This window comes from Thermothelomyces thermophilus, chromosome 6, assembly GCF_000226095.1.
Source record: "Thermothelomyces thermophilus ATCC 42464 chromosome 6, complete sequence".
NCBI lineage: Eukaryota > Fungi > Ascomycota > Sordariomycetes > Sordariales > Chaetomiaceae > Thermothelomyces > Thermothelomyces thermophilus.
The window spans coordinates 225,735-244,449 of NC_016477.1; positions in this window are offsets into that span (position 1 = coordinate 225,735).

Consider the following 18,715-nt stretch of genomic DNA (forward strand, 5'->3'; position numbering starts at 1 on the left):
AAATATAATATTCTATAAGATACTCTATCAGCCTATACGATAGTACCTTAAAGTTCTTTGTATATTACTTAGCTTCCCTATCTTTATAGAGGATATACGCCTGGTATCTATATATAAAGATACTACTCTAGTCTAGGCATAGGTCGCTAGTTAATATAATTATTAAGCTAGGTTTATACTAGCGAAAGTATTATTTAAACTAGCTATAAAGCACTTTATTAAGAGTTCTAAATAAGTAAGCACGGCTTAGGCTCATTATATATAAGTACACCACCGCTTATACACTTTCTGACTAGAGCTTTATAGGCAGATTCGCGCCGTTAAGTATCTTGATTAAGCATAAGATCAGTTCTTACCCTGCTTGCTCCGCTAGTCTATTAGGCTTGTAGGTATATAAAGGTAAGAGTTTAAAATCAATACCGCTTTCTATAGCCTAAGTCTAGTAGCGTGTCGGTATATACCCTGCTAAACTAATCGTCGTAGTATTGTTATCCTGCTTAATCTTATAGATAGCGAGCTCGTATTAGCGTCTTACCTAGCTCTCGAAATTCTAGATGACTCCTATAATCTAGTCTAGTGACTTTGTTATCAAGAGGAAAGGGAAGAGCTTCTTACTATACTTATTAATAATTATAAGCAGCTATCGCGATCTATTAATCGCTTTAGGATAGTCGAACAAATCCTAGGCTACTTGCTAGAATAGGTATATAGACTTCTACTTAGGCGGTGTTTTCCTAGAGATAACCTTGCTTACGTAAGTACAAGTGTAGCTCTTATACTTAATATACGCTATCCCCTTAATATAGACGTTTCTAGCGTTATTAACAAGCGCTTTCAACGCTTCTAGTCTAAGGTAGCTAGCTCTTAAGTACTAAAGATCCTTGGTATTCTCTCTTATAGTAGGTAATGCTCGCGTCTAGGACCTTCTATTATATATAGCGAACACGTTCTATAAGGATATATAAATGTTTATAATACCTGCTTTACTAATTTAAACGTAGTCTAAGAGGCTTAAGTAGTAGGAAAGTGGCTTATATTTGAGAAAGGTAAGATTATACTTACGTTCTAGCTTATAAAGAATAACGTTATTTTCTAGTATTCCGAAATATAATAAATAGTCTAAGTTATAGTACTAAGCGCCTACCTTAAGCAATAGAGCTTCTAGGACAATATTAATATAGAATCCTTTGACGATAGCGATATCCTTAAGTATTAGGTTCTTAGTATATAGTCTATATAGTCTATCTAGAACATTCTTAATCACCTAAGTACCCTTCTTACTAATAGGAAAGGTCGTCATACCTACTTTAATAAACTTAGGATCTTCTACCTTAACGAACGTCCTAGGTAAAAGGAACTTCTTATCGTTAACCAAGTAGGTCATACTATATAAGTCTAGTAAAGTGCTTTTCAAAAGAGGATAGCGTTATAGAGTAACTATACTAAACGCCTTATAGTAAGTTAAGAGCTTACCAAGTAGTTAAGGGCTAATAATTAACGTATTAAAGAAACCAGGGTATCCTACCTCTAACTACCTAGAACAGGATAGCTCCCCCTACTTAGCGATAAGTTAATTTTTTAGTCTAGCCTACTTCGGCTTATCAAGCTCCTAGCAAATCCTCTTATACTCCTTATCGGAAAGGTACAAGCGTTGCTCGTTACCGTAGACAGCTTGCTTAAGCGTGTAGCAGTCTACTAGATCCTATAGATGTCTTAGACGCTTATAGGGACATCTCGTATTACGCCGCTAACCGCTACAAGAGTCTCTATACGAGTCTCCGCCTCTCTCCTTACCACTCTTCTAAGCTATAGGAAGTATTAGCGTATAAGTTGTCGAGAAGATTCTATACTTCCGAGAGACTCTAGGTTATATATCGTTATTAATTAGGATCTCGGCTATCGTAATAAGGGTACTAAACTCTGGAAGTAGCTATCTTATACCATTAGCAAGCTTAATTTCTATCCTTTTATTTGCTACCTAGGTTAGTAGGATATATATAGCGATAGTATTAAGAAAGGTATAAAGTCCTTGTATACCCTATACTTCTAGGATATTATATTAGATAGCTTGCTAGAAGGCGATATTAAAGTTATAAATCTAATACTATAGGTTAACTCCTAAACGCTTAGCTATGTCAAGACTAGCTATATATTATATAGTAACTATTATATAGAGCATTACAATAGATAGCGTAAGTATAGTACAAAGCACCTAGATAATCCCCCTAATAAGGTTAATATCCTTCTTCCTATACGCTTTCGTAGCTTTATAAAGCTTAGGATCTATAGTATACACTAGCTAGCATTATAACTATCCTATCTACTTGTTAACGTCTATAGTATATATAATATCTTTATAAAAGGAGTCTTATAGTTATACAAATTTAGCTACAATAGCTACATTAGAAGGTATCAAATCTATAGATATCAAAGGTAACAATTCTTCTAGGAGTTACTTCTAGGAAGCCAGGATAAGGTTATTTCTGGCTTGCTTACAGGTTAGGCACTATAGAACTTCTAGATCTGGCTCGCGGTTGCCGTTAGGGTTGACAAATCCCTATATACCGGCGAATTTAGCCTATAACTATAGTTTAATATACTACGAGTTCTAGGAACTAGGCCCTATAAGGCGCGTAGAAGTCTTGACTAGGATCTCGGATATAATAGACGCGTCGTCGAAAGCATATTAAAGCAGGGTAAGAGAGTTTGTAATAGAAGAAGCTACTACTAATATTAAAGATACGTTAGCAGAGGAGTAGTCAAGGCGCCGGGCTTATAACTGCCGGACGTAGTGATAAGCTTCTAGGAGCGTTGAAAGTAGTCTATAGTAGGTGGCTGTACGAAGGAAAAGAGTACCTTATTGAAGCTATCTATAAAGGAGACAAAACGACTGATATTTATAGACAAAGGGACTGGCCAATGTGTTAAACAGCCTTATATAGCTGTGGCATATATGTGGCTAATACGTTTAGAAGCTCCACAGCTTCCGACACAAATAAAGCGGGGGAAACAAACGAAAAGAGGGAGAACGGGAAACACTTAACGTTACCTTCCTTTTTTGAATGTTAATTAAAAATCGGGTATGCCGTAGTGTCAGTCCCACTTGCTCGAACCACCTAGCAGCCCATCGATAACCTCTCTTCTTTCCACGTCCAAAGAACAGGGTTTCAAGTTATATATGGACTAATTATTGGAAATTCCTCTGGCAGATCGGGGTTATTTGCATAGGAATGAAGTGATTCGCATCAAGGCCCGTCTATCACCGTAATACAACTAATTAATAATACCCTGCCAAAGTCGGGGCTTTCGTCAGAGCTAAGAGGCGCCATTCTTGCAGCTAACCCCAGTACTGTAGTATATCTACACAGAGTTCTGGCGAGGAAATAAGCAAACCATAACAAGAATTGTTAACTGTAGACAACTTTACTGACAGGACGTGCTCTAGGTCCGGCCCGAGAGCTCAGCAGACAGGGCACTTTGGACTCAGCCCCTCACACGATTCACTTCGCCCCAGCCTCGACATGTCACTCCGATTCCGACGAGTCCGACGGTGAAGGAAGGTAACAACGTTGACAAGCCCCCTGCCTCACTTCCCTCGCACGCTCGATTCCCAAATGTTGACGTAAGCATCTAGCCTCGGGACCCTCAGCTTGCCGAGCTGGACACTGCCTCCAGCCATCTCCCCACCAATGTTGGCAGTCAGTGTAATAGTAATAGATATGAACGCACATGGTCTAGGACTCGAATGGTTCGTTAGCCACAGCAGCTCTTGATTTTGCCAAGTTTACCATGCCACAGCATCGGTCCTAGCTTAATTACACACCACCCAATATACTATTAGGTGGCTTGGTAGTAGACATACCGATAACCAAGAGTTATAGGACTTTGAGAATGTTTTGAGACTAAGACTAGCACTTGGATTACGATCGTTAAGGCCGCCCGGGCTGGTGAGCTTGAGGGTCCCGAAACTCGATAAACAGTGCTAATAGAAGGCCTTCCCTAAGAGCTGAACGGATAATTAGGGGTCGAGAACGCGAAAAGGATAGGGAAGATTATATGATAGATGATGGTTCCAATAGATGGAAGATGGTTCCAATTGATAGAAGAAAGTTAGTAAGTTGTAAATAGTTCAAAAGATCGATATCTTCTTCCTACGTATACTAGCCCTGTGGCTCTAGTATAAGTAGAGGATTAGGAACAAAGAACCCTCCGTTTGCCAGCCCGTTTGCCAGATCTATAGGTCTTATCTTATATAGCCTTACATGATAGACGCGTCCGTAGACAACGTACTACATCAAGTCCCCCGCTCAGAAGGAAAAACGTAGTACCTATACTATAGCTCTAAATAGCTCTTAAACGCGCTTTCTTTCTATAGTAATATTGCTATAGAAAGTAGTAGCGTTATTCTACTATTATAGTGTCCTATATATCTTCCTCTTGGCTACCTACGGCCCTACTCTAGCGTCTTCTATCTATGGCTCCTTCTAGGTGTCACGGATAAGCATATAGACGGCCCGGCAGGCTGTAGCCAGGACGTAGGACATTCCGACAGCCAATCACTTGACGGACCAATCAGAAGATTATCACTGCCAAGACTAAGGTCTTCACTAGTAATAATAACATATCACCGTCGACAACGCGGAATTACGGAGTGAAAGGAGAAATAGTACTAGTGATAACTATTAAAGAGGGACAGATAATTGTATATATATAGCTAGCCAGTTACTCGTTATAGTAAACTCTAAGAGTTTACTAGTAATAGTAACCTAACCTATAATTACTAATATTTATACCAAGTATTACTAACCATTATAGGAGATAACTCCAGTGTTATTATAAACCTTTTAGCTTTACCAAATCCCTTAGACGACCTATACGCTTGTCCTACTTAATTCACCTCCGTCTGAACCCTTTTAGAAGAAGTCTAAGCTAGGTTCGTCACACGTTGCTATCACTCCCTTTGTTCTGTTATAGCTTAGAACGGAGGTGATTTCGACCTTGACATCGACATGGCTACTAACGTCACGGCCGAATAGCTGCTTGCCTAGCTCGGTCAACTCTAGTAGCGGATTTAGGAGTTAGACTAGAGAGATAAGGTTATATAAGCTCGGATCAAGGAACTCGAAAATGGCGAAAAGCACTTGTAGAAGCTGGTTAACGAGGCCTACGCTAAAATTAAGGCACTTGAGGGCGCTAAAGCGAGCCGTATTAAGATCGAACTACCTAGCAAATATAGAGGAACTAAGGAGGATCTTATAGGATTCCTAACAAACCTCCGATCCTACTTCTAGCTTAATAATGACAAGGAAATGAGGACGGAAGCCTCCGCCCTGTGGAATGGGTCTATGATATAGGAAATAGAGCGGCCGAATTGCTCTAGAAGATCGAAGCCTGCGATCTAGAAGGCATTACGGTAGTACTAAAACGAGCCTAGCCTAGGTACTATAGAATAGGATGAGATATATAGGACTTATGCCGGAGTAACGACTACCTCTATTATATAGACGAAAAGAAATCGCGGATCTAGGAGCTTTAGATGAAGCTATGGCACGTACAACGAAAAGCAGAACGGACCTAATGGTGGGAAGCTGCAAGCACTTAATGGCTTACGGAAATGAGCACGATCGACGAAGCTGCTATTAGCCAAACAACCGAAAAGGTCAGCACTGACCTAGAAAACGGGTTAGGGCCCTTCGAGGGGCCTGGAAACCATTAACGCCTATGTAGCGGCAGGTAGTAGCGTAATATAAGAGGAACTAGCGTAAGAGACTACTATATTAAGACCTCCCAGCAGAAATATAGGAAATTGCCGTAATCTTTAGATGACGGCGGCAAGACAAGCGATTATAGACAATAGCATAATAGAAATAGCACGAAATGCTCGTACTAGTAGATAGTAGAGCAGAGATAAACCTGATTTTACCGACGCTTATAAATTAGCTATAGATATCTTAGAGAATAAAGTGGAAGTATGGCATAGTTAAAGAGCTATTTCTGACATAATAGGTACATAAGGAAACCGAACTAATTAATATTACTATAGTAAGGAAAACTATAGTAGTCGTATTTAGCATTATAGATATAGGTAACGACAAAGATATAATATTAGGGTTATTATAGTATAAAGATTATAACCTAGACATTAGCTAGAAGAATGGTGGCTACCTATAACCCTAAACAGAGTCATATTCGACTAGCAAGATAGGGAGTATATAAGGATCGCAAGCAGACAATGCTCAGGGGAAGGTATATCCTATAGATCTACCGTAAGAGACAGACAGTAGTAGGCAGACTACTACAGACTCTAGAAGAAGCGGCATAACGACATCGACGTTATAACAGAAGGAATAAGCTAAATTGCCGATAGCTATTCTCTCCGTTGACGAATGCGGAGCACTATAACTAGAGTAGTAGGTTAAGACAGGAGAAATCACTAGTATCGCTATAGACAGAACCAAGTTCGTATACTATTAGAAAATCGAGAAACGAGACAAGACTAGGAAAGTACCAAAGGAATATAAAGGACACCTAGCATTTGAACCGAAGTATCTAGAAGGATTACCAGAACACAGCCTATAGGATTATAAGATTAAGCTTAAGGAAGGAGTATGACTAAAGTTCTTTAAGATTTACTATACAAGCTAGATATAGAATAAAGAACTTAAGCGATATTTGGAGGAGAATCTTCGAAGAGGATATATCTGCCTGTCGATATCGCTAGTAGGCTACCTAATCCTATTTATACCTAAGAAAGATAGAAAGCTATGGTTATATATTGACTATCGGTAACTTAACGAACAGACCGTAAAAAACCGATATCTATTACTGCTGATCTCACGGCTCCGAGATTAGTTAACAGGAGCCTAATATTTCATACGTCTTGACTTGCTATCGGCCTACAACTATATATAGATCAAAGAAGGCAACAAGTGGAAAACGGCCTTTAGGACACCCTATAGCCACTACAAGTACCTCGTCATGCCATTTAGACTTACAAACGCGCTAACAACGTTCCAAGCCCTGATTAATCAAGCTATCCGACCCTTTCTTAACAAATTTATAGTATATTATCTCGATAATATACTTATCTTCTCTAAGACGATAGACGAACACTAGAAGTATATAAAAGTAGTACTAGACACGCTATACGCGTATAAGCTATCAGTTAATAAGGAAAAGAGCGAATTCTATATTAGGAAGATAGTCTTTTTAGGATACGAAATATCCCTAAGACAAATCCGGATAGAACCTTTAAAGATTAAAGCTATTAAGAATTGGCTACGACTAACGTCAGTTACAGAAGTATAAAGCTTTATTAGATTTACAAACTTCTATCGGATGTTTATTAGGAACTTTAGAGCGATTGTAAGATCTTTATACGAACTTACCAAGAAGAACGCTAAATTCCAATAGGAAGAACAACATAAGCAAGTATTTATATAGATCCGTGACGCCATTACTAAAGATCTAGTACTAGTACTACTAAACCCTAAGAAGCCATTTAAGGTGGAAACGGACGCTTTAGACTATACTATCGGAGGACAATTAGGACAACGAGACGAACAAGGGAAGCTATATCCTATAGCCTTCTTTTCAAAGAAGCTCGATAGACCATGTCTCAATTATCTAATCTATGATAAGGAACTACTTATAATTGTCGAAGCTTTTAAGGAATAGCGACTATACCTTAGTGGTACGATTAAACTAGTACAAGTATATATAGATTACAAGAATTTACGATACTTTACGACGACAAAGGAGCTTAACAGACGATAAATATAATAGGCAGAATTCCTTATAGAATTTAATTTTAAGATCTGCTATAAGAAGGGTAAAGAGAATGTACGAGTAGATGCCTTAAGCCGACAAACGGATCATATAGAAGGACGAACGGAAACAACGCTACCGTTATTTAAGGAACGAATAGACGGAACGCTATATCATGAAACGTAGACACCTATAGAAGATGATCTACTCGACTCGTTCCTAGAATGCTATATAATCTTTCGAGAAGAAAGGATTAATAAGGTATAGTATTAAGCAATACCTAGACTAGCAGTACCTGACAGAGTAGAAGAAAAAGATAGGAAACTCTAGTACCGAGGTAAAGCGTATATCTACGACAAAGATTAATAGCTGCAAATGATTCGAAAACTCTATAAGTCGAAACTCGGAGGATACAAAGGAGTCACGAAGACTATCGTACAAGTCAAGAAACACTATAACTTTCTATAGTTAACGATATGAGTTAAGGAAGTTGTACGGAGCTACGATATCTGTAATCGAAGCAAAACGGTACAATACAAGCTATATAGGCTACTTTAGCCACTACTAATAGCCGACAAACTATAGAGTTTAATTATAATAGACTTTATTACAAAGCTACTAGAATCTAAAGACACGGCTATAGGGGTAATCTATAATAGTATTCTTACTATAGTAGATTGCCTAACTAAATAGGTATACTTCTTTCCCTACAAGGAGTCCTAGATAGCTAAATAGCTAGCAGACGTAATCTATTAGCAAGTCGTATTAGTACATGCTTGGCCATAGGAATGGATCACCGATAGAGACACTAAGTTCGTATTGAAGTTCTGGCAAGCGTTAATGTAACGATTAGGTGTCAATAGCAAGCTGTTAACGGCATATTACCTATAGACTAATAGACAAACGGAGCAACTAAACTAAGTTATTAAGTAGTACCTCTACTCTTACGTTAACTACTAGCAAGATGACTAGGTCATGCTGTTACTAACGGTACAACTCACTTATAACATAATGCTAACGGAAACGACTAAAGTTATACCGTTCTTCGTAAACTACAGATATAAAGCAGACCTTAGGCAAGGACCAGAGGTCATAGTGCTAAGAGCAGCAGTCAAAGTAGAACAAATGTACACGGTATATAAGAAACTTAAAAAGGAACTCGAGTTTGTCAAGATCAGAATGAAGAACTACTATAATAAACATAGGCTCAAGGGACCTTACCTAGAGAAGGGAGACAAAGTCTACCTAATCGTACGAAACCTACAAACCAAACGACTAAGTACAAAGCTAGACTTTAAAAAGGTCTCAGACCCTTTGTTATCAAGGAACGAATTTCGACATCTAACTACTGACTATTATTACCGTTATCTATGCGATTACAGACGGATATTTTTCATATTTCACTTCTCGAACTAGCGCTAAAGAATGCTAAAATCGCTATAAACATCGAAGCAAAGGATAAAGAGGAAGAATAGGACGTTAAAGAAATTCTAGATTTATATATTATTAATAGGGAACTATAGTATCTAGTCAAATAGCTTGATTTTAAACTAGAGGACAACTTATAGGAACTAGTCAAGAATTTAAACTGCCCTAAGAAACTAGAACAGTTCTACCGGCAGAATCCGGATCGACTAAAGGAAAACCTAGGACAGAACCAAAGATAGCACCTTAGTCAATAGTATTAACAGCATCATTAATCTATAACAAGGGTATAGCAGGCGCCTCTTGCCGCTCTTACCGCTTAACCTCCTCTAACTTGTCTAAGGTTGACAGACCGCGTGCTACTATATCGGCATCTTTCTCTACTAAAAACTCCTTCTACTAACGAAGACGCTAGAGCCGCATAAGCTTTTCGGACAACTTGTACTAGGCTTCTTCTAGACAGCGTTAAGATTTATCTAGCTTAAGTTCAGTACAATATTTAGCATCTTTAATATAATGCTACTCCTAGAGAATATAATCTACTAGAACGAACATTAGGAATTACATTTAAAAAAAAAAAGGAGACATGCTTATAGGAAGAAAGCGGTATACTAGAGCTATCGTAAGAATAACCTCGACAAACGTAGGCTTCGTAACACTTCATACGCGCGATCATTTTATAGACAAGGCCTTATAATACGCACCAAGAGCAAGGCATAACGACAAAACCGTTCTTAGCAATGTTCTAAGCAAGGGAAGCACGGTAACGTACAGAATACAACTTCCATTTCTCTATTAGCATTTTGTCAACATGGCAACCATAACGCAGAAAACAGGAAGAATGCAATACTCACAAGCGAAGGGTTGTTAGCGCTATTTGAAACGGCCTAAGAGGGCTTTCGGGTCGAAAGCCTTGAAGGAAGGGCATCGTGTCACGGATAAGCATATAGACGGCCCGGCAGGCTATAGCTAGGACATAGGACATTCCGACAGCTAATCACTTGACAGACCAATTAGAAGATTATCACTACCAAGACTAAGGTCTTTACTAGTAATAATAATATATCACCGTTAATAACGTGGAATCATAGAGTAAAAGGAGAAATAGTACTAGTAATAACTATTGAAGAGGGATAGATAATTGTATATATATAGCTAGCCAGTCACTCGTTACGGTGGACTTTAGGAGTTTACTAGTGATAGTAACCTAACCTACAATCACTAGTATTTATACCAAGCATCACTGACTATTGTGGGAGACAACTCTAGTGTTGTTATAAACCTTTTGGCTTCACCGAATCCCTCAGACGACCTGTACGCTTGTCCCGCTTAATTCACCTCTGTCTGAACCCTTTCAGAAGAAGTCTGAGCTGGGTTCGTCACACTAGGGGAGTCTTTAATACCTTCTTACGAGGGTATCTATATAGGCGTTTACCCTACGTTACTTGAGCCGTAGTAGGTTGACCTCCTTGACGTGCCTAGTATTCGTTAACTAACTTATATACGTAATGTAGCTAGAAGTCGGTTTTCTATATATTATATTTATAGCTAAGTCCTTTCTATTTAACTAGATACTTATATTTACTGTATATAAGCTTATGGTTTTAAATACGTTCGAGCTTATACTCGTCTCTAGATTCTAAACTACTATCGGTATAACTATCCTTAATAGGGTCAGGGGGTAATACGGTATGGTCGTACAGGTTAGTTCTAGGAGGAGTAGGCGACAGCTATACTATAGATATTACAAGATAGATATCTATATTCGGCGGCAGTCGAAGACGGTACACTAGGCGGCTAATACGTTTAATGACTTTAAAAGGTCCGGCACGCTATTAGAATAGTTTAGGCAACAGCCGTCTGGGCAAGTGGTAACTATAATAGAGGCGTAGATATACTCGGTCGCCCGGCTTAAATTTAATGTCACGGTAGCTAGTGTCGTATCCGTGTTTAGCGTGGGCTGCTATAAAGTCTATTGCCATCTAGGCGTCTTAGCGTAGATATTCGTGTAGGACTAGAATATTCTATGCCGTTTTCGACGGCGCCATTAGCGCTTCTAGCGGTCCGGCTGGTTTGAAACCGTATAGTAGCTTATATAGAGATACGCTAATAGAAGCGGCATATATGCTGTTCAAATGCTACTAGAGCTATAGAAGTATAGCGGTCTAATTGTCATCTAGTTTCTTGTAGACGAAGAAGCGTAGAGCGATTTCTACCATTTGGTTCTTTTGCTCTATAAGACCATCTCCCTATAGGTAGTATACGGTAGTTATTAATAGCTTTATACTTAACGCTTTCTATATACTAGTCTATAGCTCGGATGTAAATTTACGGTCGTAGTTAGATATGACAGCAGTTAGTACTCCTTAGTCGGATAGGAGCAGTTGTCGTATTAACATGTAGCCCTAATCCGCGGCGGTATAGTTAGAGTGGCTAGGTATAAAGAGCATTCATTTAGACGATTTATAAGATATAGTTATTATCGAATTAAACTTATTATACCCGTTTAAATACTATAGCGTTCTAGCTAATGGAACTAATAGTAACGTTACTATAAAGTCGATAGCAATTACTTATATAGGTAGTATATCTAATAGACAAATTAGCTAGTAGTTATCTATAGGAAGATTATAATCGGTAGCATTAACTTGATAGATAGGGTAGTACTTTATATAGTCCTATATATACCTAGTTTTTCTATTAATTATAATACTACGTAAGTTATATATTATCCTATTAGTTCCAAAATAATACTTCTCATTATAGGCTAAGCCTAGGATATATTATATAAGGCTCGATAGAACATATAGCATACATATACTATCTAGGCAGTGTCACAGAAATATACATATAGATGCCGCCTAAGCCATCAGCAAAAATAGGCCAATCAAGTCAAAGAAACAAAAGGACCAATTACAACATAGGAAGCATAGTAATCACTACGCTTACCAGTGATCAAGGTAATCACCACCATACAATCACTCACGATTACTATAATTAGGAATGATCACTAGGATTATATATACATATAGATAGTCACTCGTTAGGTAGACTCTAAGAGTTCACTAATAATAGTAACCTATCTATAATTATAATACTTATACCAAGTATTACTAATTACTATAAGAGATAACTCTAGTGTTATTATAAACCCTTTAACTTTACCAAATCCCTTAGATAACCTGCTTACTTGTCCCATTTAATCTACCTTCGTCTAAACCCTTTTAGAAGAAGTCTAAGTTAAGTTTGTTATATATTGCTATTACTCCCTTTGTTCCATTATAGTTTAGAACGAAGGTAACTTCGACCTTAATATCGACATAGCTACTAATGTTATAGCCGAATAGCTACTTGCCTAGCTTAGTTAACTCTATTAGCGAATCTAGGAGTTAGACCAGAGAGACAAGGCTGCTTAAGCTCGAATCAAGGAACTTAAGAACGGCGAAAAGCACTCGTAGAAACTAGTTAACGAGGCCTATATTAAAATTAAGGCACTCGAGGGCGCTAAAGCGAGCTATATCAAGATCGAACTACCTAGCAAATACGGAGGAACCAAGGAGGATCTTATAGGATTCCTAACAAACCTCTGATCCTACTTCCGGCTCAATAATAACAAGTTTCCGGATAACAAAGCTAAAGTCCTCTATATAGCTATAAGACTAGAAGGTAAGGCACTTAGATAGTTTAAGCCTACATAGAACGACTATCTTACTAAGGAAGACAAAGATGACTAAGACGCGTTTATATAAGCAGTCTTTCGATCTTATAATCGTTTTAAAGAAGAGCTTCGGAAGGTTTTTAGTAATAAAGATAAGAAGATTTATATATAAGAAAGACTTGCTAATCTCTAATAGACTAAGTTAATAGCCTTCCATGCTATATAGTTTAGATAGGACATACTTAAGTCTTAGCTTAATAATAAGGTATTAATATATTTATTCTATAATAGCTTAAAGGAAAAGGTTAAAGATAAGCTATATAAGTATAATTAGCCTAAGACCTTGGACAAATATATTATATAGGCTATTGGAATCGATAATCGACTCTATATATAAGAGTAGTAAAAACAAGGTCAAATAAATAAAACTATAGTTAAGGCTAATAATAAGAAAAAACAAGTATATATTAGTACCTCGTATAGAATATACCCTAGAGCTATAGATATAGATATAATATAGAAGCAAGACTAGAAGAAGATAACTAAAGACAAGTCTAATATTACCTATTATAACTATAGAAAGAAAGGGCACTATAAGCAAAAATGTCAAAGCCCGAAAAAAGAGTAAGAGATAGTCCCTAGAAAGGAAATTATAGCTATCGATAAAACTATTAAGGATATTATCAAAGTAGCAGCCACGGGCTACAAATATAAGGGTAGTAATACAGATAGTCTTAGACACGACGGCAACGGTAAAAACGAACAAGCACCGTACTCCAAACTAGTCACTATAGGCCTAGAGACAGGTCTTGCTAAATAGGATATAGCAAGAGAGTATATACTACTAATTTCGATTCTCCTAGCCTTAAGGTAGTAGGGTTTCACGGTCATATGGAGGCAGAATAGATTATAGATAACTAATACCTAAGAAATCGAAAGACCTAGACCTAATGTTCTATTCCTCTAGGAACAAATCAAATAATACTATGATAAAGTTTTCTAACTCAATACGGAACTATATAAACGGGATAGACGCTTGACTTAACTTGCCTAGTAAAATGACAAGATAAAAGATAAGACAAGGGAACTTCGACATATTATAGAAACTATCAAAGGAGAATAGCCTATGATATATAATAGGCCTAATAGCTACACCAAGTACCTTGACGACTAGTAACTTAGTAATGATATGTAGAACCTAGAATACTAGTTTATATATACAAACTATAGAATAGACAAGTATATATAGGAAAGTTACTAAAAGAAACACCCTTACCTTAGTATTAGGGTACCTATAGTCTATATACAATGGGAAGGATTTAAGAAAGAATTCTAATACCTCCTAAGCGACACTACACGACTACACCCTCGACATAAGGCATATATATAAATACCTTAGTTCTAGTATATAGTATATAGATACTAATATTACTTCTATAACAAATTCAAAAACAATCACTAGCCAACCTAACAAGGAAATAAGGACAGAAGCTTACACCCCATAAAATAGGTCTATAATATAGGAAACAGAGCAGCTAAATTGCTTTAGAAGATCGAAGCCTACAATCTAGAAGGCATTACAATAGTTCTAAGACAAGCCTAGCCTAGGTACTACAGAACAGGACGAGACATATAGAACTCGTACTAGAGCAACGACTGCCTCTATCACGTAGACGAAAAGAAATCGCGAATTCGGGAGCTTTAGATAAAGCTATAGCACATATAACGAAAAGCAAAGCAGACTTAATAGTAGGAAGCTACAAGCACTTAATAGCTTACGGAAATAAGCACGATCGACGAAGCTGCTACTAGCCAAACAACCGAAGAGGTTAGCACTAACCTAGGAAACAGGTCAAGGCCCTTCGAGGGGCCTAGAAACCATTAACGCCTACGTAATAGCGAGTAGTAGCGTAGTATAGGAGGAACTAAAATAAGAGACTACTATATCGAGACCTCCTAGCAGAAATATAAAAAATCGCTATAATCTTTAGACGATGGCGGCAAGATAAACGACTATAGATAATAGCATAATGGAAATAGCACGAAATGCTTATACTAGTAGACAATAGAGCAGAGATAAACCTGATTTCGCCGACGCTTGTAAATTAGCTACGAATACCCTAGAATAAAGCAAAAGTATAGCATAGTCAAAGGGCTATTTTTAACGTAATAGATATATAGGGAGACCGAACCGATCGACATCACTATAGTAAGGAAGACTATAGCAGTTATATTTAATATTATAGATATAGGTAACGACAAAGATATAATATTAGGGTTACTATAGTATAAAGATCATGACCTAGACATTAGCTAGAAGAATAGTAGCTACCTATAACCCTAAATAGAGTTATATTCGACTAGCAAGATAGGGAGCGTATAAGGATCGCAAGTAAACGATACTTAGAGGAAGGCATATCCTATAGATCTACCGTAAGAGATAGACAGTAGTAGGTAGACTACTATAGACTCTAGAAGAAGCGGCATAACGACACCGACGTTATAATAGGAAGAACGAGCTAAACTACTAATAGCTGTTCTCTCTGTTGACGAATACGGAGCACTATAATTAGAGTAGTAGGTTAAGACAAGAGAAATCGCTAGTATTGCTATAGACAGAACCAAGTTTGTATACTATTAGAAAACCGAGAGACGAGATAAGACTAGGGAAGTACCAAAGGAATATAAAGGACACCTAGCATTCGAACCAAAGTATCTAGAAGGATTACTAAAATATAGCCTATAGGATTACGAGATTAAGCTTAAGGAAGGAGTATAACTAAAGTTCTTTAAGATTTACTATATAAGCTAGATATAGAACGAAGAACTTAAGCGATATTTGGAGGAGAACCTTCGAAGAGAATATATCCGCCCGTTAATATCGCTAGCAGGCTACCTAATCCTGTTTATACCTAAGAAAGACGGAGAGCTACAGTTATATGTTGACTATTGGTAACTTAACGAATAGACTGTGAAAAACTAATATCTATTACTACTAATCTTACGGCTCCGAGATTAGTTAGTAGGAGCCTAATATTTTATACGTCTTGACTTGCTATTAGCCTATAACTATATATAGATCAAAGAAGGCGACAAGTAGAAAACGGCCTTTAGGATACCCTATAGCTACTATAAGTACCTTGTCATGCCATTCGGACTTACAAACGCACTAGTAACGTTCTAAGCTCTAATTGATCAAGCTGTCTACCCCTTTCTTGATAAATTTACGGTATATTATCTCGATAATATACTTATCTTCTCTAAAACGATAAATAAACATTGGAAGCACGTAAAAGTAGTTCTAGACACGTTACACATATATAAATTATCAGTTAATAAGGAAAAGAGCAAATTCTACGTTAGGAAAATGGTATTTTAGGATATAAGATATCCCTAGGATAAATTTAGATAGAACCTTTAAAGGTTAAAGCTATCAAGAATTAGCTATAACTAACGTTAGTTATAGAAATACGAAGCTTCATTAGATTTATAAACTTCTACTAGATGTTTATTAGGAACTTTAGAGCGATCGTACGACCTTTATACGAACTTACTAAGAAGAATACTAAATTCTAATAAGAAGAACAACATAAGCAAGTATTTATATAGATCTATAACGCCATTACTAAAGATCTAGTACTAGTACTACTAGACCTTAAGAAGCTATTTGAGGTAGAAATAGACGCTTTAGACTACGCTATCGGAGGATAATTAGGATAACGAGACAGATAAGGAAAGCTATATCCTATAGCCTTCTTTTTAAAAAAGCTTGATAGACTATGTCTTAATTATCTAATCTATAACAAGGAACTACTTACAATTATCGAAGCTTTTAAGGAATAGTAACTATACCTTAGTAGCACGATTGAACTAGTATAAGTCTATATAGATTATAAGAATTTACGATACTTTATAACGATAAAGGAGCTTAACAGATGATAAATACGATAGGTAGAATTCCTTGTAGAATTTAACTTTGAGATCTGCTATAAGAAGGGCAAAGAGAACATATAAGCAGATATCTTAAGCCGACGAATAGATCATACGGAAGGACAAACGGAAATAATATTACTATTGTTTAAGAAACAAATAGACGGAACGCTATATTATAAAACGCAGACACCTGTAGAAGATAATCTACTTGACTCGTTCCTAGAGTATTATATAATCTTTCGAGAAGAAAGGATTAACAAGGTATAGTATTAAGTGTCACCTAGACTACTAGTACCTAATGGAGTTGAAGAAAGAGATAGGAAACTCTAGTACTAAGGTAAAGTATATATCTACAACGGGGATCAATAGCTACAAATGATTCGAGAACTCTACAAGTCGAAACTCGGAGGATATAAAGGAGTTACGAAGACTGTTATATAAGTTAAGAAACACTATGACTTTCTATAGTTAATGGCATGAGTTAAGGAAGTTATATAGAACTACGACATCTGTAATTAAAGCAAATAACGGTACGATATAAGCTATATAGGCTACTTTAGCCACTACTAATAGCTAATAAACTATAGAGTTTAGTTATAATAGACTTTATTATAAAGCTACTGGAATCTAAGGATATAACTATAGGAGTAACCCATAATAGTATTCTTACTATAGTAGATTACCTAACTAAATGGGTATACTTCTTTCCTTATAAGGAGTCCTAGATAGCTAAACAGTTAGTAGATATAATCTATCGGCAAGTTATATTAGTATATGCTTAGCTATAAGAATAGATTACTGATAGAGATACCAAGTTCGTATTAAAGTTCTAGCAAGTGTTAATATAACGATTAGGCATTAATAGCAAGCTATTAATAACATATTACCTGTAGACTAATAGACAAATAGAGCGACTAAACCAAGTTATTAAGTAGTACCTCCACTCTTACGTTAACTATTAGCAAGATAACTAGGTTATACTATTACTAATAGTATAACTCGCTTATAATATAACGCTAACAAAAACAACTAAAGTTACACCATTCTTTGCAAACTATAGATATAAAGTAGACCTTAGGCAAGGACTAGAGGTTATAGTGCCAAGAGCAGCAGTTAAAGCAGAACAAATGCACACACTATATAAAAAGCTCAAAAAGGAACTCGAGTTTGTCAAGACTAGAATAAAGAACTACTATAACAAACACAGGCTCAAAGGACCTTGCCTAGAGAGGGGAGACAAAGTCTACCTAATCATACAAAACTTACAAACCAAACGACTAAGTACGAAGCTAGACTTTAAGAAGGTCAGACCCTTTATTATCAAAGAACGAATTTTGACATCTAACTACCGACTATTGTTACCGTCATCTATATAACTATAGATAGATGTTTTTTATATTTCACTTTTTAAACTAGTACCGAAAAACGCTAAGGTTACTATACATATCGAAGCAGAGGATAAAGAGAAAGAATAGGACGTTAAAGAAATTCTAGATTTATATACTATTAATAGAGAACTATAGTACCTAGTCAAATGGCTTGATTTCGGACCAGAAGACAACTTATAGGAACCTGTTAAGAATTTAAACTGCCCTAAGAAACTGGAATAGTTCTATTAGTAGAACCTAGATCGGCTAAAGGCAAACCTAGGATAGAACCGAAAATAGCGCCCTAGTTAATAATATTAACGCTACTATTAAGTTATATAATAGCCCTTGATTCTTGCTATTCTACTGCCTCTAATTTGTCTAGATTCGATAAACCCTATATAACTATATCTACCCCCTTCTCTACTAGGAACTCTCGTTATTTATAGACCTAAGTTAGACAGGCTAATACCTTAAAAGCTTTACATTAATATTCTCATAGCAAGGCTTCGGCCTCTTTCTCTTTAGCCTTCAAACGACGTTGCTTGCATATAATATAAGATTA